Below are 24,618 nucleotides of genomic sequence, written 5' to 3' on the forward strand. Positions count from 1 at the left end.
CCACTCTGAACCTGAGAGGGAGAAACGAATACTACACTCAAAACAGAGAACACGCACATGCGTCGTTTTTTGATAGCGTGTAACTATCTTCTTGCTGTAACGCATGCATGACTCAAACGAAGTTTTATGTAACATCAGGAATACAGAATTTGCAATTTTGTCTGCAAAACACAACTTTTTTGAGTCTATGTTTTTTCAACTTACCGTTATATAAAAGTTTCTTCGGAATTTTGAGTTTATATATATTTGCGCACGCAGATTTTCTAAAAATGTGTGCGAGAGCATAACCTGTGAGGCAGATTTTTCGGGGTTTCGTGCAGTTGCAAAAATTTTACAATCCTGCATCTCACTATTTTGTAAAACGAGAATCAACATTCGACCGTGATGAAGTGTGTTCGAAATTGTAACCAAAGTCTGCCAGAAAAGTAAATTTCCTGTAAATCCAGAGAAGCGCAAGATTAATAATCGAAGTACGCTAACATGATTATTTCTGAAAGCTTATGAAACTTATTATTTTACGTGAAAATAAACCAAAATAATTTGTAACACGACAATAAATACAAAAGTCGTTTGCGAGGATTTTTTTTTTACCTTTCAGTTATAACAATACTCATAACAAAAAACAATGCTTTTTTCCCTTGGTTCAAATTGACAGTCAATGACAGCTCATTCTGGTTCATTTTGACACTCACACAGCTTCGTATCCGTTTCTCTCTCCCAGATCTGAACCATTGTTTCTTTAATCCCGTTTTGCTACGTAACAGTAACTGATTTGGGTTACTCTCTGTCAATTTGCCTTTCTCCTCAATATTCTCATAATTTACTTTTTTTCTATCGAACATCACCAACTTTCCAACTTTAGCATCAGCTTTACAATCTGAACATTTGTGGATGCATTCAAATGGTTTCATTAGGAAGAAGAAAGTCCGAACACAATATTTTGATCCGATGTGCAATTTAATAGCGCCGAAACGTCAAGATTTTATTATTTTCGATAAAACGAGTGCAAACGAGGTTACATTATCAATGCGTTACGTCTCATTTATATAAGATTTAAGTTACACCTATATTTCATTCCACATTATAAAAAAGATGGTCTAGAGACCTTGAAACTTGTTCTGAACAAAATTAATACATATTCATGAAAAAATCCTGCGCTGAATTCTGTATCCATAAGTGCGAAAGAAGGTATTAATCCTCTAGTGCCCAAATAAGTTTTTAGACGGACTTCGAAAAAATTACTATTGAGCTTTGTAAACATTTTTTAAGTTCTTATTGAAGCTTTTTAGAGGTTCAAGTGAAGACCGTCTAAAGGCGGCACTGGGCACTAGAGGGTTAAATTGTTTTCTATGGGATAGAAGCGAGCGTTCCAAATTTAGTATGGTATACTGCCGGTAACCGCAAGTCAGTCCCATCTGTAATTTTGTCAATTTTGAGTTAGCCTCGTATTTTGGCCTAGCTTTGAGTATATTTTCAGATGTACCGATAAAAAATAGTGGTTTGTTCAACAAAAGTGGAAATCAATACCAAGTCGAATTGTCACATTAGGCAAAGTAACCGCAAGTCAGTCCCAGAAGAAAAATAACCGAAAGTCAGTCCCGATTTACAAAAAAAAACATGCATAATACAACAGTAAAATGAATGGGGAGTAAAAAAGAGTTCGATACGACCGTTTAGATGAAAATAAGTTATCTAGAAATAATTATCAATTATTGGGATTATTTTTTAGTTTGAACTGGTGATGAATTTATGTGGAGCAATTTTCTGCTAATAAGAATTCAATTAAATTTTTTTCTTGGTTCGCTTCTTCGTGGATCTATCCGCAAAATCTTGAGTATCGAAAAAACTTCCATCAGAACCCAGGGAATCGTTCCAAGAAATCTCCAAAGGTGACGCTCGAACCTCAAATGGATTCGGATCATCTTGACATTTGTTGTCAGATGAACCAACTGCAGTCCCGGTTTCAGTTTCTTTATCCGAGTCCTCACCGGATAAGCTTTCATCGGTTCCGTACATCATGAGATTTTCCAACGTCGACATTTTTTAAACGGTTCTCATGAATATACACTTCCTAACAGCGAAGGATTGACTTGACAGTTTTCCACGGCAACGAATAACAACACGTCAACACGCACTATAGTTTAAATATGGCAATGTGACTGACTTGCGGTTACTTTTCTCTTCTGTATAGATTGTCGGCAAGTCAGTCACACTCAAGGTTTTTATCATAAAATCAATGATTTCAGTGGTTTTCACAACGTAATTAGTGCAGGCTAGTATGCAAACTATATTTAAGCATGAATATTGTCAAAATAATTCAACTTAAATAAGTGATAACTGAGCGTGAATGAAATATCTTTCGAAGCTGTTTTCTCGTTTTAACATTTTTACAGATAGGACTGACGTGCGGTTACCGGCAGTATAGTTCTGGTTAAAATTCATCGTATAGAATTGGCAACAAAAGCCGCATAATACAAAGAAACATGCGTGAAAGGCTTTCACACCTGAGATATAGTAATTAAGAAGGAAACCGATAATTTATCAAAATGTCCTACTTTTCTTTTATACAAATGCCTTTTCATCATATCCTACTACTGCTGTTAGCATTCGTTCATTCGTCAGCGTAAAAGTGCCGCTCGTTCCATTCAATTAATGTTGCTCAGCTGCTGAGTGAGTCAATTTGAAAGACGTTGACGGAAGTTAGGGTAACACGACAATACTTTGCTTGTATGTAATCAATTTTAACACTTATGGATGGCAGAATAAACCAGAAAAAGACATTGGAACCCGACTCCTCGTCATCACATAGCTCAATAAGTGATCTGACGCAATCGCTTGTCCAACTCATTGAAAAAGCAATAATTTTGACTAGTTACTATTGCAGTTTACTACCCTACTACCAAAGCTATCTCAATAACCAGAAAAATAAGTATGAACGCGAAACAATGATCACTCGCTGATCGTTCGTGATGTGACTCGAGTCAGTGCCATTATTAATATGTATTTTATTGTTTCAATTGAATTGTATTCCAACACAATTTTGTTCGATTAATATTGCAAAGCTATTGTAATGTGTACGCAGTAGATATGAGAATCACTCAGCGTCACTCTAACCTCTTGAGTATCATTCTTGCAGTTTACGTTTGATGGATCAATGCGTGAAGCAAGCGTTCATCGAGAGACTTGATATTAAACGGTTCGCTAATTAGGGAGACTAAAATGCAACAGGGAATCTTTATTACTTTCATGTGATTCTTGGATTGACTTCAATTAGGGTTTCAAGAATCAGAAAAATATTTGCATCGTTTCTTGTTTCTTTTTTTTTACTATTTATTTATTTATTTATTCTCATTTTCCTTCGGAAAGGGGAAGAGCAAAGATGGAAAAAATTTATGTATTTTAGCCATATTTCCATCTTAGGCGTAAAAACCCCTTAATCAATACACTATAATGGTTTCCTTAGCTTAGTTAACAATAATATTTTTTGTGCTTCTTGTGTATTTTTATTTGTGTTTCTTTATATCATGTTCTCCTTATCGCATGCATTTATTATTTTATACATTAAACCTCGGGCAGTCACTTAAGGGCTGATATTGAGGTTTTTCAATCATGAAAGTTTGCATTCAAGTCGATTTTCGAAGTTTATTTAGTATTTCAATATCCAGCAGAACCGAAAAGGATGTGAAGCCACAAAAATCTTTGTTAAACAATACATTTTTTTTGTAAAATATTTTGCCTATATTAAAGAATTACCCCATTCTTGCCATTTTTACCAAAACCTAGAAAACACTTTCTCGTTACAGTAAACACCCCAAACAATATCCCCACGGAAGCCGATTGTTGAAAAATGCATTTTTCGAGGCAAGGAAATGTGAAACAATTTTGGCTGATATCCCAAAAAAATTGATATTGAAAAAGTCAAGGTGCTCAGCCCTAAATTGAAAGATAATGTTATTTATAGCATTTTTGTAGAACATTTCGACTTTATAAAAAATCGTTTTCAGGTTGCCCAAACCTGATTTATGAAAAAATGACTTTTTCAAGCTACAAATGCACTCTTCTGCACTTTTCTCAAATCTGTTCGATTCCTAAATTTTCCCACATTTTTTTTTTGTTTTTGTTGGGTTGTTTTTGAATATTTTGCATGGTTTGGTTCAGCGTCGCATTCACTCATTTTATTCACAGAGCCCATTGAACATCACAAAAAGTGAAATTTTCTCATAATTTTTAGATAAAACCCTTCAAAACACTTTAAGAAATTTTTTTTGATCAAGAACTGAAATTTTTACTGCAAAGCTTGATTCAAGACAAAAATTTACATGAAAAATGATCCTTGATATCTTATCGGGGAGCTGAGATATTCGCGTTTTTACATGTGATGGAAAACTATGCATTTTGTCAAAAATGCCACTAAATCTCAATATCTCCATTGCACAGTATTTTATTTTGCCGTTTGTGCGTATAATTTCCTAAATAGTGATTCAAATGTTGATTTTAGCCATAAGGTATGTTAGGAGAAGTTTCAGGATATTCAAAAATGCATCTTTTAATGTAGAAAGATTGGTGATCAATCCATCTATGAGTGAGATAAAAAAATTACTTTTTAATCAGAATAAGATAGACGCAAGGTGTCTTCGACAAAGTTTTAGGTTATCTCAAAACAAGAAACTTTACCGAAGACATCATGTTTCTATCTCTTACATATTACGAGCTACATTGCGTTTTCTATTAGAAGGCATTTAAAATCACAATTTTGGTTTTAACTTTTTCCGCAGATTTTTCCGAATTTTCAAACCTTCTACTAAGTTATCATCCATCAAAAAATGCATTTGTTTTCTGAACATTGTAATTTTTATCTCCCAAAATAAAACAGTTATTTAACATATTTGTTAAAATGCATAGTTTTCCATCACATTCAAAAATGCCAATATCTCAGCCCCCTGATAAGATATATCAAGCATCTTTTTTCATGTAAATTTTCGTCGTAAATCCCGCTTTGCATTGAAAATTTCAGTTCTGGATCAAAATTTTTTTTTTTGTGTTTTGAAGGGTTTTATCTAAAAATTATTATAAAAATTAATTTTCTTGTGATGTTTAATGGTCTCTGAGAGTCAAAATACTGAATGCAATACTGAACTGAACCATGCAAAATATTCAAAAATAACCCAACAAGAATAAAAAATACATGGAAAAATTTAGGATTCGAACAGAATGGAAAAAAGTGCAAAAGAGTGGGTTTGTAGCTTGAAAAAGTCATTTTTTCAAATATCACGTTTGGGTAACCTGAAAACGATTTTTTAGAAAGTCGAAATGTTCTACAAAAATGCTATAAATAACATTATCTTTCAATTTAGGGCTGAGCACCTTGACTTTTTCAACATCGATTTTTTTGGGACACCCAACTACTACTTCGATGGCTACTCTATGCATGCGTCGTCGGTACAAACAATCAATTAAAGTTACACACACGTAATTTTAAGGATTTTCGGAAAAATTATCTTGTAAAATTTGGGCGAAATTCGAACATGGAGTTTCACCTTAAGGTACAATTTTAAAATATTTCACCTACTACAACCTTTGCTAGAAGAGACTGCAACCGATGTAAACGAAATTTGTAACCATCCATTGCATTTTAAACTTTATGACTAATGTGCTAAAGCATTTAATAATGTCGAATTTGAATTATTTTAAAAGTTGGCACAATTTTCACCAGAACCTGAATGACAGAGTCTTCTAGTTTGTACTGTGTATCCATCAATCGTGGCTGTGTTTCGCACCCAGCAACTTTTATTTGTTACATGTAGCTGTAAGAAAATCTCCGTTAGGGGGTCTATATCTTGTTGCTCTTGCGCAAAGACCGCTGCCAGTTTTATCCAGACAGCACTCGCTTAAAAGTGCATGACCAAACCATCCACGGAGCTGCGCCCAGTTTGCTTGCGGTGGACATTTCGAACACGTTCGTTGAACCTGATCATTGCCAACCGTACCGGTGCAAGCCAGATACGACTCGCAAGCTGGAAAATACCGGCTAAAAAGCGGTAACGAATCATGTGTATCGATGTATCCGAACTGTGCGGTAAATTTCGTACATAAAACGCTCATTTCTTTGAGTGCTAGGAAACTGGAAATCAATTAAAAGAGGTCATTATTCTAAGAAACACTACAGGAACAATGTGACATGGATATTCCCCGGTGTTATCAATATTGAACATTATCAGTTTATCTTAAGCAAAGCTTCGCAGAAGGTTAGCGGCCTAATCAGCTCCGGGATCTGCGAGAAGTTACAATACCGGCTGAGCTTACATTCGAACAAAGTGGTCGGCCATTCATTATCTTTCAAGTGACTGCGGTTAGGTTGGAATAATCGACGCTCAAAATGTCCGACTTCGACTACAAAGGGTAAATATTTTTTAGTCGAATAAAATTGATCGAAATTGTGGATGAATGTTTTTATTCAAAAACATAACCTTAAACACACATATTTTATTAATTGTACTGAAGTGGTGTCTGCTCGATGTTGCTTTGCCCATGATAACACTGTTCAATAATGTGTCTGTCAGCAGTATCAACTAGGTGGAATTACTTTGACATGATATTGGGTGTTTTCAAATTTCTGGATTTTTCCAGATTTCCGGCAAAATCGATTTTCAAATATAGCTTCTGATTTCTCCTTAGAATACGTTCGTTTCAAACTGACCTGTTTGCCCATGCAATATTGCGACTCTTCAATTAGCATAAATGAGTAACATTGAATAACAGGATAAATTCGTGGTCAGCATTTTTCCAGGAAACAGCAAATCCATGTACGTAACCTAAACCTTGACTCTGGCGTTGAAGATTTGCATATTTACACCTACATTTCTTTTTCGTTCCTGTGATGGTGGAAGGGACAAACTACTCAAAGTAATTTACTTCGTATCCTTGAGCACGAAATCGTTAATGTTAGTGCTTCGCATATATGCAACTAACACCTTAAACCGTTCTATGTACGGTGCTATGATTATATACCTAAATCAGTTAATATTCAGCCTTGTGTTGAGGTAAACTTGCACCGGTTGTATATTGTTTTTATATTTAATTTGTGCACGAAACCATACTTTCGTGTGCCATCAACCATGCTTTACAACATTACTGGGTCAAATTTCCGCTTCATTAGGTGTGTCAGTAAAACTAGAAATGATTTAAACTGCGTTACGTGACGAATTTTTGTTTGAATTATCGTTGATGAAAAGTCAAAAAATAACCTTGGAAATAAAGGAAACTTTACCTTCAATTTTTTTTTCAGATAGAAGTACCGTACAAGGCAATCAAGACCCCACAGCTACAATCACGTTCGAGGTGAATGATATTCGATTTTGGTTCTACTACACTCTCTAATCAGTATTCGATTAGGTAGAATGTTTTGTCTGTCTTACATAAGTGTTCGCTACAGTGTTATTCTAATAGCGCATCGTATGCTAAAGGAACCATTAATCTATTTGTAGATACAACTATAAAAAAGCACACGTATCGTCCACTCGGGAAGTATCACGTTCCCTCAGCAGCCATTAAAGGATGATACTGTTCAGTTCAGTTCTTTTGAAGACACAAATGCCATCGACAGCGACCGGCAAAATGGCGCCAGAAAGACTTATTATCCAGTTAAGATGAGGCAGGCTCCTTTGTCTAGCCGGCAGTGATTTCTTGGGATGGGAGTATCTTGCCGATAACCATTATGTACACAACATTAGCTGCCATAGACGACTCCCGTCATGGGTGGTACTCAATCGTTAAAATGAACTGTCTGTTTTACATAAAAAATTGTGCAAACAAATAAAAGTATCTAAGTTACAAGGTTCAATTTATTTGACCTACTGATACAGAAGTATCATTAATAATTTATATCAATCGAGTTAGCTCCCATTTTGGCAACACTTACACACTAAACAAACATTCTTCATTGATGGCTTCTATTGATTGTCAAAACGCCATCAAGATGATTTCGTTACCCGGGTAAAAAGTCGCTTGCTTCTTTATTTGAACAGTCCATTTTACACATGCTTCCGTTATTATAAATACATAGTTCACCGACCATAACCAGCAAGAGCAGCGCGCAGAAAGGGTCTGATGTTAACCAGTTTTAGCTAGCATCAACTGGATTGTTAGTAGGTATATCGGTTTGCTTTGTTTTGCTTCCTTAGCAATAACGCTTAAACATTGCCAAGCACTACCGATACATATAGTGACGTGATTTGGTATATACAGCAAATTTCGTATGAACGCAAGAACTCAACGAATCTGCAAATAAAGACGCACCGGGAGAAATTTTTTCCTGCTGAGAATATCAACTGAGGTAAATGTGCGTCTCGGGATATATCATTGTGAAACTTTTTCAACCAAGTCATTTTGACGTTTTTTCAAGTGTGAGTGAAAATCTAAATAGTTTAGTAATTACATAATTTTGGTAATATGTATCAGCAGAGTCAGAAGAAGCGTTGCCCGCAATGTTTCGTTATTAGGCCCTTGAAAATCGTTTAAAAATGTTGAAGAAAAAGTCGAGCTATTTCATTGTCCCCGAACGTGTCTGCATCTGTTATTCAAAGATTTTTCTGTGATGAACGGCATTTCATATATCCGTAATATCACTGGTAAATCACAGTTTTCATTGCTGTCATTGATATTAATCAAAATTCAGGAGTTTGAGACTTATTTTCGCCGATTGATGGGAATAGTGGACCTCTGATTAATCGGTTCCTTACCCTATATAGGGTGTTCAATAAGCTTGAATACAACTATTCATCATTGTGCAGGTACGCACCATGTGCATTCTGTGTATTGGTATTGGTGTCAGCTTTAGCCTTATTTATAGGCTAATTGACTCCGGGGGTTGAAATCCCACGGGGTGAAGCGTCGACGTTGGCTGTGGGCGTCGACGTTGGCCAGTTACCTCCGTTCCACATAAACACGCGGGTCCAGAACGCCGTGTCGGTGATGGCTTGTGGGGCCGTATCCGGGCTTAGAAAGTTCCCACTGGCGTTTATCGTGAAAAATGTGAAAATCAACACTGCGTACTATAAGACCAATGGACTGGAGAAGGTTGTGGTCCCTGCACTTTGTGACTTCGGGACCTCTCCGTAGGATAATTTTATATTTCAACAGGACGGCGCATTTTGTCAATAAAACCTCTGACCTCTGATCTCTTCGAATCCTTAGACCCTTGGACTTTTATGTATGGTCGTAAATGCTGGCCAAGCAGAGTGAACATGAAGTGAGCACTATGGACCAACTTAAAAAGCGCATTTCCAAAATCTGGGACGAGGTACCGAGGGACCAGGTGCGTGCCTCGTGCGAACGTTTTAGGCTTGCTATACAGCACAAAGGGAGTATGCTCCCAACTAATGCGTTGTAAAGGTTTTTAATAAACATTACCTCAATAAAATTGACTCAGAAAAGAATATCTTGTAGTATTATTTTTTACCACATTTTTGCAATGCATTTGAACTTACTGGACACCCTGTATGTTTTATGATATGGCCGAGCCATTGACATCCCTTTACCGAGTAATAGTGAATGACAGTGAAGTCAAAATCATTTGTGCCTGCTGCCAGCTGTCAGATAAAGGTGTATGAAAAGTGGCGGTGATATGCTATCTCATTTACACAAGCGTTGAGATGTTGGCCTTTGAAATATGGCATGATGCCATAGATGTGGATGTGGCTTATAGTTTGATTTTTATCAAAAGGCTTGTGCGGCTGTCAAACTTCATAAATTTTTCCTCTACCGCTCATTGATTCTGGGACCCATTTTTTGGTTGGTTTCCCCAAAACAAGATAAGCAAAGCTTTGGTGCTACATTCCGATTCGAAGCTCGACCTTCTGTTTATTGTTAAGTGTACAGGACAATTGCGGGGCTAGCGCTACGACCCTATTGACTTTAACAGTCTCTCCCGAGCCAAGACTTGAGCCTACGACAACTGGTTTGTTAGGCCAGCATCGTACATCGAGACCAGCTGGGAGACTGAAATAGAGTAAAAAGCAAAGCCTTGGTGCTACATTCCGTATCGGAACTCGACCTTCTGTTTATTATACACAGACTTCGCAGCCAACTGTGAAGTGTACACACTTAGATTTTATTGCCGAAAACTCAACAGCTGATAAATTCAGTGAAATGTTCTACAAGTTTTCAGCAAAATTTTCGAGAACTTCGGCAAATGAAATGTCAATACCTGCTGGTTTACGGCAAATCGATATATTTGCTAAATGTTCGTCGAAATATATTGCTGACATTTGTTAAAAACTTCGCCGAGGTCGATCAGCTGTTGGGAAGTTTGCCGAGATAAATAAGTGTATACAGGACAATTGCGGGGCTAGCGCTACTGTCCTACTGACACTAACAGTCTCTCCCGAGCCAAGACTCAAACCTACGACAACTGATTTGTTGGGCCAGCATCGTGCCTCGAGAGCAGCTGAGAGACTGAAATAGAGTAAAAAGCAAAGCCTTGGTGGTGATACATTCCGTATCGAAACTCGACCTTCTGTTCATTATACACAGACTTCGCAGCCAACTGTTAAGTGTACAGGACAATTGCGGGGCTAGCGCTACAATCCTACTGACACTGACAGTCTCTCCCGAACCGAGATTCGACCCTACGACGACTGGCTTGTTAGGTCAGCATCGTAACTCGAGGCCAGCTGGGATAAATAGAGTAAACGCCCCTAATTGTCAGTTGACTTGTTCTCGAATAAATATTTTTTAGATGAAAAAACAAAAACTCAACGTTTGTTTTCAGTACAATGTGCACTTCCGTTGAATGAGATATTTTTTGCTCAATGCCTGAAGCTTAATTCTAAATAAAATATTGACGCCGTGATGAATTTATGATTAGCAGGTAAAATGTTTACGTTTATACTCCTCTGGTTTTTATAGTTGTTATCTAGTCATATTTATCCGAAACTGTTATTTGTTACTTTTAGTGTTAAATAAATAGTTATTATCTAGCAAAACGTTATAGGTGTTCTATATCCAAGATGGCGGCGCCATAGACGTAGGATGGAAACAATAAACAAAATACGCTTACCTACACTTAAGAAAACGCTCAGCAATGTGCAGAAAGTGTTCAATTAGTTTATTCAAAACCTAATTAAGGTTTACTTGACCATGGAAACATTGTCTTGCAAAAATAATAAAAAATGTAGTATTAGTTAGGGCGAATGAAGGACATTTCCTTCAAACAAATCAATAAGCAATAGTCAATGTACCATGCTTGAGTTGACAAGAAGAAAACAGCTTATGAGACGGTTTAAAATGCTTTTCATTCGAATAAAACTTCAGAGAATAATCGTGTGCCGTGACCAAGCCTCTTGAAAAAACTTAATTTGACGAAAATGGAATTCTTTCATCTCAGTAAACATCGAGAAAATTAGAGAGAAAATTCGAACGAAAAGGAAATACACGCATGCTTTGGTAGTATCTATTGTTTGAAGTAAACGCGTTCATGACTACCTACTTGTTAAAAGTGAAATGTAGGAATACTAAAAGCCGACAGTGGTGGACAGGGACGATAACTATTTGCATTTTCAGTTTGGTCAAATGTGATAGCTATTTAAAAAATGATTGTGTAAATAATCAATTTAAGTCCGTATATTTCATAACACATAGTACAATGATTTGAAAAAAATATACATTGTATATATCTTTCAACTGCGATAGATTTAAGAATACTTTCAAATTACTGTCTTACCAACGAAATAAATTGAATAGAGTTACAATTTATTCTAAAATAGTTATTGTATTGTATGATATTTATCAAGAACTGTCCCAGTTCGAATCATTTATGAATTTAACCATTCCCTATTCTATATTCCACCAGCCCAATGTACCGAATCGCCAGGAACGTTTCTAAAATTGTAATTTCATTTTGCTGATGCGTTTTCTAGCATGTGCACCCAACTCAGCGTTGATATTGATAGCTGTGCTAACTCGGCGACGGATTGAATGGAAATTTCCACTCAGTTGGATATTTTCGCTGTTTTTTATGGACACACTTTCGCGTTGGGCTACAAACGCTCGAGAAACCGCTGCAACTTCCATTGCAAGAAAACGCACTCTCGGTGCTGCCGACTCGGCGTTTTTTATATCGAATGCGTATAGAAGGTACTGGAAGGTCAGGGGGAATTGTCAGAGGCAAAAGCACTTGGTTTTACATTAGAGTTTGTTAGTTCTGTTTCGGAAACTCTCATTTCGCTTTCACATGCTTTTTCAAGCCCTGTAATGTCCAGCTGATAACTCAGCTGTTCTTGAATCCCAGTGAGTCTGTGAGATAAAGTCGTTTCGTTGCTGGTTGTCACACCTACTGCAACCTCATTTGTTTTTATATAGCAAATTACAAGTTATGTCACACGGAAACCCAACATCCGAAGTAAGAGAGTAATGCACGGTTTCTTATCACGTTTTCTACAGAATGTAAAATAATAATAGCAAAACGCTTTTGCACGTTCTGTGAGAGAACGAATCGATTAACTCGCACGAAAACACCCGGTCTTTGCGCGATGTGACAGTGATTTACTGTTTCTTCTTTCAATTGTACCATTCGCTTAGCACCGATTAGTATTTGCAGTCCAATCCAAATATCCCATTCACGTTGGACTGACGATGTACAACAAAGCCAGCTGGAAGCGTAATTTTATAAAATGATAATATTCTTTGCACACAGTGTGATCGGTATCTGCCACGCCAAATAAACTATTTAAAAAAAATAATAATACAAGAACGCACCTTATCGATTTGCCCACGAGTATACACTAGCGTTGAGAGCGAGAGAACGGTTTGCACAGAGAAATGTATCGGATTCGCTGAGCGACAAGCCTCGGAACCTTACTGACTGACGAACACTGAATGACTGAGCCGGAGGAATCACGAGACCTGCGATGTCTATTGGACCTGGTTTGAATCGTACTCGCTGTGTTGCTCTGCGCAACCAATCCAAATTGTGTATTGTGCATTCTCACATGGGACGCACCAGGGTACACACTTCGGCACGTTTTACTGTAGCTCGCTGCATGTATGCTAGGTTTTGCGAATGAGCCAGAAACAGAATTTGAGCAAAAATATTGATCTGTGAATCATTTTCGCACAATTTCGAAACACATAAAGTGACACAGCTTCGAACTGATTCCATTGGTGCTGTTACTAATGCGGCTGTCCACCGATAAATAGCCGAATTATTTGAGTAAACAAGTGCACATTTGTGTGTATAACGTTGAATTATTTTGTTTGTTAGGAGGATTTAGAAGTAGTTCTTCTTAGGTAACGATGACGCTTTTATCATTATTCTTTCATCAATTATTCTCGTGATTCTGCAGAAAACCACGATAAACAAGAAAACAATACTAATCATAAGAATATACTCCAATTTATTTTTAGATTGGAGAGGACTTTGTATGAATTTGTGACGTGATTCCTTGCTGAACCTGCTAAACTGCAAAATCCGAATTTGCAGTGGTTATTAATGTTTTTGTTGACCGGTTTTCTTGTTCATTGAGATTATGAATACAAAATACATAGAAATGCTACGACGTATACTGCCTTAATGGTTATATGAAATAGTGTCTTAGCAGTGACTAAGCAACTGGAGGGCTTCGTAGTCGCAAGGTTACCTACAGGGTTCACTTACGAGAATCAGGTCATTCCATGTCAAAAGTCTCGAACCTGGGTTCATTCGCTTGTCTTACATAAGTTCTTCCTTTAATGTTTTGAAAGAACTTAAATGTCCTTCTTTGAATTTGGAATAACTGGAACGGTCTCCTGAAATACACTAAGGTCTTTTTTACGTTGATGTCGGAATTTACGCGGATTTCGAAATTTACGCGTTTTTCTACGCGGATTTTTTCTACGCGCTGCGTACCTCCCGCTTAAAAAAGGCATTAGTGTGCACTGTTCGGTCGCCGCGGCAGCATTGTCGTTTTGACTTTTTTGTCTGCGTAAATAGACGTCGATTGATTGGACCACAAAATGCGGTAAAAAGCAAAGCCTTGGTGCTACATTCTGATTCGGAACTCGAACTTCTGTTTACTATACACAGACTTCGCAGCCAACCGTTTAGTGTACAGGACAGTTACGGGGCTAGGCGCTACGATCCTACTGGCACTAACAGTCTCTCCCGAGTCAAGACTCGAACCTGCGACGACTGGCTTGTTAGGCCAGCATCGTACCTCGAGACCAGCTGGGGAGGCATGATGCGGTAACAACCTTGAAAAAAAAAACAAAGTTCTATTTCAGTACGTTTGCACCGAGGAAAATTTTGTAACCTTTTAACCAGCTTTTGCTATATGCTTTGAGAAGAGACAAGCATGAGACACTATTGAAAAAAAAAATAGTATTATGTATGAAAACATTGAAGGCCCGAAAGTTAACAATGCAGGTGCAAGGTACTATCGATTTATGGGAAAAATCGATCATAGGATGATTTTAGGCGAGTAGGAGACAGTATTACATGTGTATCCCTAACGTCCTTATCACGTGAACAATCATATAAGTTTCTCTATAGAGAATTACATGCATTTTATTGAATAGCTAATGGTAGACCCAGCAACAGGATGATACAGACTGAAGTGAGGTCAGCCCCACTTATGGTACAAGAGAGTAATTTCGGCCTGTTGGTATTTTCGTCCCATTCTTTCCTTCCCCGTTACGGTTACTTGTACCGATGTTAAGGTGAAACGGGACGTGGTCGCGATCAACTCGAATTTTGCAATCTAATTTTTTCTTGATTAATGAAGACTACGTACATGAAACTTTGATCAATTGTTTTCACAACTGTTGCATGCCTGAAGTAGCAATTTGAGTGCTGTTTATTTAGTGGAAGCCGAATTTTTTACGATCAAAATACAGAAGTAAAAAGAACTCTAACCTCAAAATTGTATAGGAAAAGGCCACAATCCCGTTTCACCTTAAAGCATACATTTTTTATTATTCTCACCTTTACGCAAAATTCCCAACACTCATGCAGAATGTAGGAACTAATGAAGGTGATTAGCGCTCTGCTCCAGATAATGTTTACCTCTATAGCCGGTACCGGTGTAACGACAATGAACAACAGTAGATGCTATGCGGTTTCAATCGCTGCCGTATTCAGAACAAACATGAAGTTGAATTGTTGTTGTTTAAGTTTATCTGTAATTTTATGAATTTATTGGGTATCTTCAGTTCTCTCATTTCTCAACCTGCGAATTTTTTTTCATATGTTGGAATACTAATGTATGCGCCGTTATCATATTGCGTACGATATCCGTACTGACATAACAAAACAGGCCACACCATTGCATTGTTTCCAGTTCTCTCATTTTCCAACTTGCCCAACATTTTATTCCGTATGTTTGAATACTAATATACCCCTTTCCGACCGGGTCCATATAATTGCGTAAGTAGAAGGTGCTTAAACAAAACCTTCTCTCTCACTTTTTGAACGTCCTATTCATTGTTTATTGCTCACAACGCGAGTGTCAACATCGCAGCTGCTATGAAAAATAAAAAACAAGCAGGTTTTTTTTCATACACACTTAAATTTTTTTGCCGGATCTCGGTAATTTTTGCCGAGAACGGCACCACTGAGTGCTCGGTTAGAAAAAAAATGACAGCTGTCACATTTTTTCGAAAATCTCGGTTCAACCTAACTGAAGTTTCGGCACAAAATATTAACGAGCCGAAATGTCAGTTAGGTGAACCGAGATTCACGAAAAAATGTGACAGCTGTCATTATTTTTTTAACCGAGCACTCAGTGGTGCCGTTCTCGGCAATAAATTACCGAGACCCGGCAAAAAATTTTAAGTGTGTACGGGAATTGCTGCGATTTAGGTTTTGTTATCAATCATTTTATACCTACACAATTGTATGGCTCGGTCGGAAAGGGATACGAAAAATAAATCTCATTTATTCTGTTTTAGAGCTATCTTCTGAATAGCCTCGCCTTTTTTCAAGTTCTAATAGTTTGTCCCAGTTTCGTAATACGGATACACAAAAAATGATTTCTTGTTGGCATCCAGCTCAGTGATGCCACATATACAGATTTATCTGATTTATACAGATTTTTTGCGTATTTTTCATACAGATATCTGCATATACAGATTGCAGATTTTCTGGCAATAATACAGATTTATACAGATTTTTTTGGTTTTCATGGGGTCGTAAATTAAACTTCTTGATATAGCTGAAAAACAAAAATTAACTCAAATGCGGTTCAGCGTGTAGAATGTTTTACTATATTCATATGCTTCGCATAAACGTGTGCATGAATGAGTCTCGGGATAAATGTTAAACAAGTTATAATGCGTTTTTTTTTTTGAGAAATATATTTCCAGTACATACGCAGATTTTTATTCAGATTTTTTGAAATTTTACTAAGGTGAAAAGATTTTTTGAGCACCGAAATACAAACGAAAATGTGGCATCACTGATCCAGCTGAGCCGGATCGGGAGATCTCTAATAAACGCAATAATATAACATGTATCGTGTCGTGTTGCGAAGCTTGAAGGTAGACAACGTTTCCGTTCTCGTGTCGGATATAAGGGTCGAAATCAAAGGTTGAAATCTGCGTTTCGACAAGGCTTGACAAATTACAGTTTTCTGCGTTTTGGTGGGTGCATAGATGATTTTCCAATCGATTACTGTTAGAATGGAGGAAATCGGTTAGAAACTGACTGAGTTTTGAACGTTTGAACGTGAACAATTTTTGTGATGTTCTCGATGTTTTCGGTTTTTGAAATTGGACTACTGTCTAGGGACAAGACACTATTGATATATTGCGAAATATTTCCAATATTCGATATTACAAAGTATTTATCGCTGTGTTTTCAGGCACCCGTCTACTTATATCACAACCAATTGACAGCACATTACTGTCGGAGTCTATCGGAGTGTTATGAATGTGACAGATAAACGATAAATATCAAAATATATCTACACTGAAATAATCTCACATATTCAGATTATATGGGAGTGTTATAAATTTGCACTATTAGAACTTCCAATCAAAACGATGTGATCGAAAATGTGTCATGCATTCTTCATAGGATCATCTGATAGACTCACATTACTACCAAGCTTTTAAATAGATAGGCGAATCATTTAAAAACTAAAGAACATATAATCGATTAAACTCATTGGAAATGCAATAATTTATATCTTGACATACAATAACAATTTTATAGGAAAATCTCATGCATTCCTTGTTATTATCCTATAGAAATAACTTCACTAAAGGGAATGTTTCTTTCATATGATATGTTCATGAAAACAAATCGAAATGTTTGTTTATGAATGAGACAAGAATTTATTATAAAAATAATATTTATTTTAACAAATTTGTTGCCCGTATGTATATCTCTAATCGGAATGACAAATGATTAATAAAATGAAATTACCGTTTCTACGTTGGCGAGTTCCAATGGTCTGTTGTTGTTTGCCCGATGATACGATTTGATAATGCCAGTTTCTTCGGTGTGATCTATAGTTGTGAAAACCTATGTAAGTTTAAGCTCAAATAAAGTATAGAAAAATAACTTACCATTGGAGATAAGGAAATATCTATCCAATCGCTCAATATGACGCCGTCTTTTCGTGATGTAGCCATTTTGAATAACAATCTGGATTATTCGATGCCAAATTCAAACGTCAAAACAAAACTTCACAAGTTAAACTGACAAAAAGTCCAAAGTCACGGCGACGTGTTTTTTTTATTGGATTTATCAATAAGACTTATATGTTGGTTTCGATACATGACGGTTACTTTATTTACTTTATGAAATGTATCCGCAATATTACCTGTAAATTCACCACACATGTTAAACGTAAATGAATTTACCAGTTTTACCACACATGTTAAACGTAAATGAATTTCAAATAAAATGGATTTGAAAATCCGATAATTATTATTTCATTGTGCGTTCCGTTAAAATTATTGTATCCCATTTATTTACAAATGGATTTCTAATGGAATCATATAAAATTAAGAGATCTTTTGGTACGGTAAATTCATTGGACAAATTTAATAAAGAATATATGTCGACTTGTTTCAGTGTACCAATAGATCATTGCACGATGACGTCACAAAACAAGAAGAAGAAAGCGATTTGACAGTTGTCGCGGGTTTGTTTACATAGTAAAATTTGCGGCTCGAATAAAAATGCGGAAGTGTATTATTAAAAATTGCGTTCCCAAGAATAAACCAAAAGATCTTAGTAACGAATTCGCATAGGCGAAGAGTTTTCCTATCTTTTTCGTACTCGTATCATTCATTTTCACTCCTATCACACAAAAAATGAATGGAACACCTTGTAAACAAACCCGTGGGAAGTGTCAGAAAAGTGAGGTTATTTTTCGTGTGCAATGATCTATATCGTATAATATCAGCGAAATATTTCTCTCAAAAATGCTGCTTTTGTTACCGTAAGACGTATTCGGAACGGAATAAAAAATCATTTCTGCCAGATTATAATAACTCTGAGTTGCTTTAAAAATATTTTCCTAAAGGTGTACAGGATAAAATCCTGTATTCAATTTGTCTAACTTTTGATCCGATTAATTAAGATTTTCAGTGTAAATAGTTTAGCGGGCATGTTTGACACTATATGAGTTGGTTTGATGAGGTGTGCAACAGTCAGCTAAACGACGCCGTAAGGACAGCGTGTCTACGAAAAAAATTTTCACGAGTACTTCGTGAATAAAAATCTGTAGCATCTTGACATTGGAAAAAAGTGGGAATCGCGAGTTACACGGTTTCTGGTATCATAAAACGGTTCGAAAAGCGTCTGATTGCTGATCGGAAACCAAGATCCGGAAAATAGTCGTCTGTATAGTAAAAACACAGTGAACAGACGTTCATCTTATTTTCGAAAGATGTGTAAAAACTTGCAACCGCCGTTTACCAGTAAGTGGTAATGCTCCACGGGCTATGTGGCGCTCGCATCACTTACAAACCAAGTACCATGGAACGGGGTGAAATTGATCAATTTTCATAACTTCCAATCATAATTTCCAATTAACTAGCTTCATGTACATTTTACCCGAAATAGTATAACTTTAAAACAAAGACTGGTATGTGCTCCAGTAAACCTCTATGGCTATTGGTGAAATTTCTATCGTCTACTTCATGAAATAAAATCGATAATTCTATAAGGCACTATGAGGTAAATTAGGGTGAAATTGATCACCATTGAAATCCATACATTCTTTTGGAAATGTGCTTTTTTTCGATATGCTAAAGATAAATGATGATTTCTGTACTGAAAAATATCATTTACAGCTAGTTTAGACACGGAAATAATGATATTTCAGGTTAAAATTTGTTTACTTTGGTTCACGAGCTGCTTATTGCTAAATTTGCTCTTATTTGATCGTCGTTAGACCGATTTCAATTCGGTTTGTTGCAAAAGCTCAAAAACTAGCTCTGAAATTAAAATCTTTGTGGTTTCCTGCGAATTCATAAGTATTTCTTTAATGGTATGGAATGATCATTGTTGAAAATTACATTTTTGAGCTTTTATCAAACTTTACTCACTTCTCAAAATTCAACGTAATTAACCCTCAACTATTGGCTTACGAGAAAAATTTCATTTTCAAAGACAGTCAACACCAGTCGGGAATCTCGCCATGTTTTTTTTTCGTTTCAAATACAGTACTTCCAGCTATAAGTTTTCTTCGTGAGAGTCTAGAGAGCTGTTCTAATGAATTATAGTTCTAAAAATACTAAAATACGTATACTTTAAAACGTTTTTAGTAGTGTTGCTTTAAAACAACAATACGCATTTAAGGGTTAAATTGACCTGAATTGACTAGAGTATTCATAAAATTCTATGTCAATTTTAAATTTTCTGTGAATATATATTTTCGACTGAAAACTATGATTCCTTATCGATATTTTTTTCCACGAGCTTGTAGCTGCAGGACAAAAAAGTGACATCTGTGCCGCTTTGTGATGGGTGAGTGAGCCATCTTCCACAAGACAAATAGATATGGGAGGAAGTTTAATTTCAACTAAATCGTACTCAATTATTTTATGGAAGGTTGCTTTTTCGTGTATAAAAGAAAATTGACTGTATTAGAACGAAAGGTATTCAATGTTAATCAATGTTAAAGAGAATATTTTTTTTCTTCCAAAATTGAGTGCTGCAAACAAATAATCAAAATACAGACCCCGTTAGATTTTGGCAACACGCCAGATGTTTTTCTGTTGCCAAAATTGAACCATGCCAAAAATGAACGGTTCTATTTTCATGACTTCTTCTACTTTTTAAGTGGCCAAAGACGACCTTAACAGTAGAAATGGCTACCAATGAACTAGTTTTAGTTCCAAGTCGTTTAAGGTGTCGCTTGATGGATATAGGCTGCCGACCTGGATACTTGATTTTACCACCCGAGTAATTAGATGTATAGTAGAGCAAGATCGCGCGAAATGACCTATGGTCGAATATCGACCATTTTTGATTTGAATGAAACTTTGCACACGTATTTGGCTTAGCAAACTGAGCATTTTTCACAGATGGAGAGATTTTTTACACCCATGAGTTACTTTCTAAAAGGGCGTATGCCTTTTGGTATAGGTTTTATTCGAAGCATTGTAGCCCAGAAACCGTTGGTTGTATAGAAAAACTGTCTGAGAATAAGTTGTAGGGAATTGAAAATGCACCATAAAAAATATACACTGTACAAAAAAAAAATTTTTTTTTGGCAAAAATAATTCAAAAAATAAACATTAAATTTCAATTTAAAAAAAAAGAGTTGAATTTTTTTTAATTTTTTTTTAAAGAAACTTGACGTTAATACGCAACTTTAAAAAAAAAGTCCAGGATGGAGAAATGAAAAATAATTTTTTATGGTAGATTAATTTTTTTATAAAAATCCTAATTTAAACATTTTTCAAAATATTTGTATTCTGATGAATTTAAAAGATGCAGAGAGTCATTTTGAATCAAAAAGCTCTTGGTAGTAAACATTCTAAAGACATCGGTTTTCGAGTTATTTCAAATTTAAGCTCAAAAAAATATTAATATTTCGGAAAATACACGTTTTTTTTTAATTTGTCCATGGTTCTCCAGCAAAAACTATACGTTCATTGGAATGCTTGATCAAAAATATACAATTCATTCTTTGACAACAAAACGATTGGATAAATAACTCAAGCGCTAAACCTTAGCCTACCTATACGTTCCCCCTTGCCGAATGTTTTATAAAAAAATATGTTTGTCGTGCAACACTACCTACTTGTTTACTAATAATAACTGTTTGTAAAGTACGCAACCAATAACTACTGGGTTACCTATAATATCTGTTTTCGTATATAAATACGATTGCACTTCTTTAGAAGTGTTAGTAATAGTTTGCATTTTGTGAAGATGAATAAAGTGAAAATGGAATACACCAAGCCCAAATGCTGTAAACCCTTTCCTGATCATCGGTGCTCATCAAGCTTACGCAAATTAAACGAAAACGTTATTGCAAAATTAAAAATATTGAACAGTCAAGCTCATTTTAATACGTCTTTATCAATTTGTGATTCGTGTAGTTATTGGAATGATAGTCAAGCCACCATTCATCCCTACGTTGTTTACTATTCAGAATCTGGAACACTTAAGAATATCAGCTTCATCATAATGTCGGAAGTACTCCATCATGATACTGTTGTGGTTCAGGTGTTCATTGCCAAATTAATGAGTTTTTTGAAAACAACAATAGAGTTGAAAAAAGCGATATTAATGTCTGATGGAGCTGCCTCACAATATAAAAATAGAAAAAACTTTGTCTTTGCAAGTTCAAAACAAAATATAACGTCGATGCAGAGTGGCATTTTTTGCGACTTTTCATGGTAAAGGCCCATGCGATGCAATTGGTGGCATATTAAAACGAATGGCAGGAAATGCAAAATTAGCTAAAGAACATGAACATCGCATAACAAGCACAAAAGAATTGTACGATTGTAATAAAAATTCATCAAAAATGTCATTTAGTTGGGTATCATATGAAGAGTATGAACAAGGAGTAACAGAATGGAGCAATATTTTCAAAAAATCTATAACAATAGCTGCCACACAAAAGTATTAGTTTTTTGTTCCGATTTCAGAAAATAAGATACAAACGAAGCTGTTTTCAAAAGATGAGCTGTTTTCAAAAAAATGACGAATCGAAAATAAATATTTGATTCTTATATATATTTATATCACTTAGAACATTTAACTCTTTTCTTGAGAACCGTTCGCCCAATCGTTTTGTTGTCAAAGAATGAATTGTATATTTTTGCTCAAGCATTCCAATGAACGTATGGTTTTTGCTGGAGAACCATCGACAAATTAAGAAAAACGTGAATTTTTCTAAATAATTATAATTTTTCGAGCTTAAATTAGCAACAACTCGAAAACCAATGCCTTTAGAATGTTTACTACCAAGAGCTTTTTGATTCAAAATGACTCTCTGCATCTTTTAAAATCATCAGAATACAAATATTTTGAAAAATGTTTGAATTAGAATTTTCATAAAAAAAATAATCTACCATAAAAAAATTATTTTTCATTTCTCCATCCTGGACTTTTTTTTAAAAGTTGCGTATTAACGTCAAGTTTCTTAAAAAAAAAATTTAAAAAAAATTCAACTCCTTTTTTTAAAAAAATCGAAATTTAATGTTTATTTTTAATTATTTTTGGTCAATAAATTTTTTTTTGTACAGTGTATATTTTTTTGGTGCATTTTTAATTCCCTACAACTCATTCTCAGACAGTTTTTCTATACAACCAACGGTTTCTGGGCTACAATGCTTCGAATAAAACCCATGCCAAAAGGCATACGCCCTTTTAGAATGTAACTCATGGGTGTAAAAAATTTCTCCACCAGTGAAAAATGCTCAGTTTGCTAAGCCAAATACGTGTGCAAAGTTTCATTCAAATCAAAAATGGTCGATTAAATTTTCGCGTATTTCCAGGCGATTTGAAATGATTTTGCTCAGTACTGCTTTGATCATGATCATTATATTACCGGAACATATTCCAGTCATATCTCCGGACCCGTTTCAGCGATTCCGGTTATCCGCTTCGGCAACAAAAAGAACCAAATACATTTTTTCCGGATGATGTTGAGCTTAAATTGGCTAAAATAAATCAAGAAAACTACAAAATGTGAATCAACGTAACCGCTCGTTTCTGGCACGTATTGTGCATTTAAATAAAAATTATCAAAACGTCACGGATAAACTGGCAGTCAGGCTCACTTCCGATGGTTATTTCTGCTGTTCTCGCAACACTGCAACCATCTCAGCCGCCACTGCGCTGTCAGTCCGGCTCACAGAAACAAATACATTGAAATCATTCCCGCAGTTCATGTTCTGTGAACACGGAAGAAAGTTCGTAAGTCGGAAGTCCGACTTCCGAACTTTAATTTAGTGCTGGCGCCACAATATAAAACGAGCTCATATCAAACAGAGCTTCAAAAAGAAATATAAAACTATTGTAGTCCTACGTCGACTATGCGGTCGTGTCTTGAATACCACCCTTCTACTATTTATTCCCTACTAGATTTCCAAACATTCATTTTAAACGTCAAAACTGGGGTAACGGACTAACTTTTTTATTCCCTGAGACTAGTCATTTGAAAAAGAATGATGAATTTTCCTGATCTTATTCAAATGTAAACTGAAAATTAATTCTCGACATGTTTTCTAGAATAATGTCATCAATCGATTTGCCGTTCAACCTATAGTTATCTTATATTTATAGGAAACTCTTGGATAACTATGCTTAGAAGGACAGCGATGCCTTGCATTTAAATCAATCAGTTTGGTGGAATTTTGTAAAAATTGCGGCGTCCAAATATTTACAACTATGAGTTCTGATTTTCCCTCTGTGTGTTATATTTAAAAATTGAAAAAAAAGGTTATTTGAAAAATTGATATTTTCATACAACTTTATGCTTTGTGGGTTTCATAAGGCGGGTATGTTTGTGAACGATGTATTTTTAATCAGAATCATTAATCAAATGTCACCGGGCCGAATGCAGCTAATCTAATCCTTTTTGCTATCTAATCAATGTTAGGCCCATAATAAATCAAAGTTGACAAATATCTTTGATAATTGTCACAACCAGATACGGTTCACTATTCTACTACCGAAAGCAAAAAAATATTCGTCATTCACATATTCATTAAGCGAACATTATGCATTTTTTCAAGGTGGATCTACCACCTCATGTATGACAAATAGGTACTAGCATTTTTCAAATTTACAACTTGGAAGGGATACGACCGTTCCGTCGAATCAATTGTTTCGTTATCCCTTGTAATGAAAATTATAAACTAGGTGATAACGCTTTTTGAATAACACAAAATTTCAGCTTTGAAAGTTTTGAATAAATATTCCTTGAAGGTTCGAGCTTCAAAGCCTTACGCAACAACAAAAGTGTACCTCAATAATCCCCCAAAAACGATATCGAAATATATATCTTCGCACCACGTGACGTGAAACGTGACTAGAGCCTCAGCGAAAAGAATGTTTAATAAATAGTACATCAATTCATTCACATTGACTTCAAGACGGTAGTTAAGGTATAAAAATAGATGGGAAATTCCAATTCTAGATACTACTTCATTTTCCGACAAAAAACT

The 24,618-nt window shown here is 35.7% G+C and overlaps 1 protein-coding gene and 1 long non-coding RNA gene across 8 annotated transcripts in view; one reads left to right on the forward strand and one right to left on the reverse strand.

Moving 5' to 3' along the window:
* Positions 1-12,647, forward strand: part of LOC129725388 (uncharacterized) — a 65,094-nt gene extending 52,447 nt beyond the window's left edge. For 2 of the 3 annotated variants that reach the window (XR_008728081.1, XR_008728082.1), the window contains exons 2-3: positions 7,286-7,338; positions 7,485-12,647. This is a non-coding gene — a long non-coding RNA (uncharacterized LOC129725388). Of the gene's footprint in view, positions 1-7,285; positions 7,393-7,484 lie in introns of all 3 variants that reach the window. The other variant, XR_008728080.1, reaches the window with a different exon arrangement.
* LOC129725383 (monocarboxylate transporter 14) overlaps positions 1-12,907 on the reverse strand; it is a 67,744-nt gene extending 54,837 nt beyond the window's left edge. For all 5 annotated transcript variants that reach the window (XM_055681157.1, XM_055681159.1, XM_055681156.1 and 2 more), the window contains exon 1: positions 12,754-12,907. The gene's annotated coding sequence lies outside the window, so the exon portion shown is untranslated. The remainder of the gene's footprint in view (positions 1-12,753) is intronic.
* Between the last annotated feature and the right edge of the window lie 11,711 nt (positions 12,908-24,618).

Source organism: Wyeomyia smithii, chromosome 2, assembly GCF_029784165.1.
Source record: "Wyeomyia smithii strain HCP4-BCI-WySm-NY-G18 chromosome 2, ASM2978416v1, whole genome shotgun sequence".
NCBI classification, from domain to species: Eukaryota; Metazoa; Arthropoda; class Insecta; order Diptera; family Culicidae; genus Wyeomyia; species Wyeomyia smithii.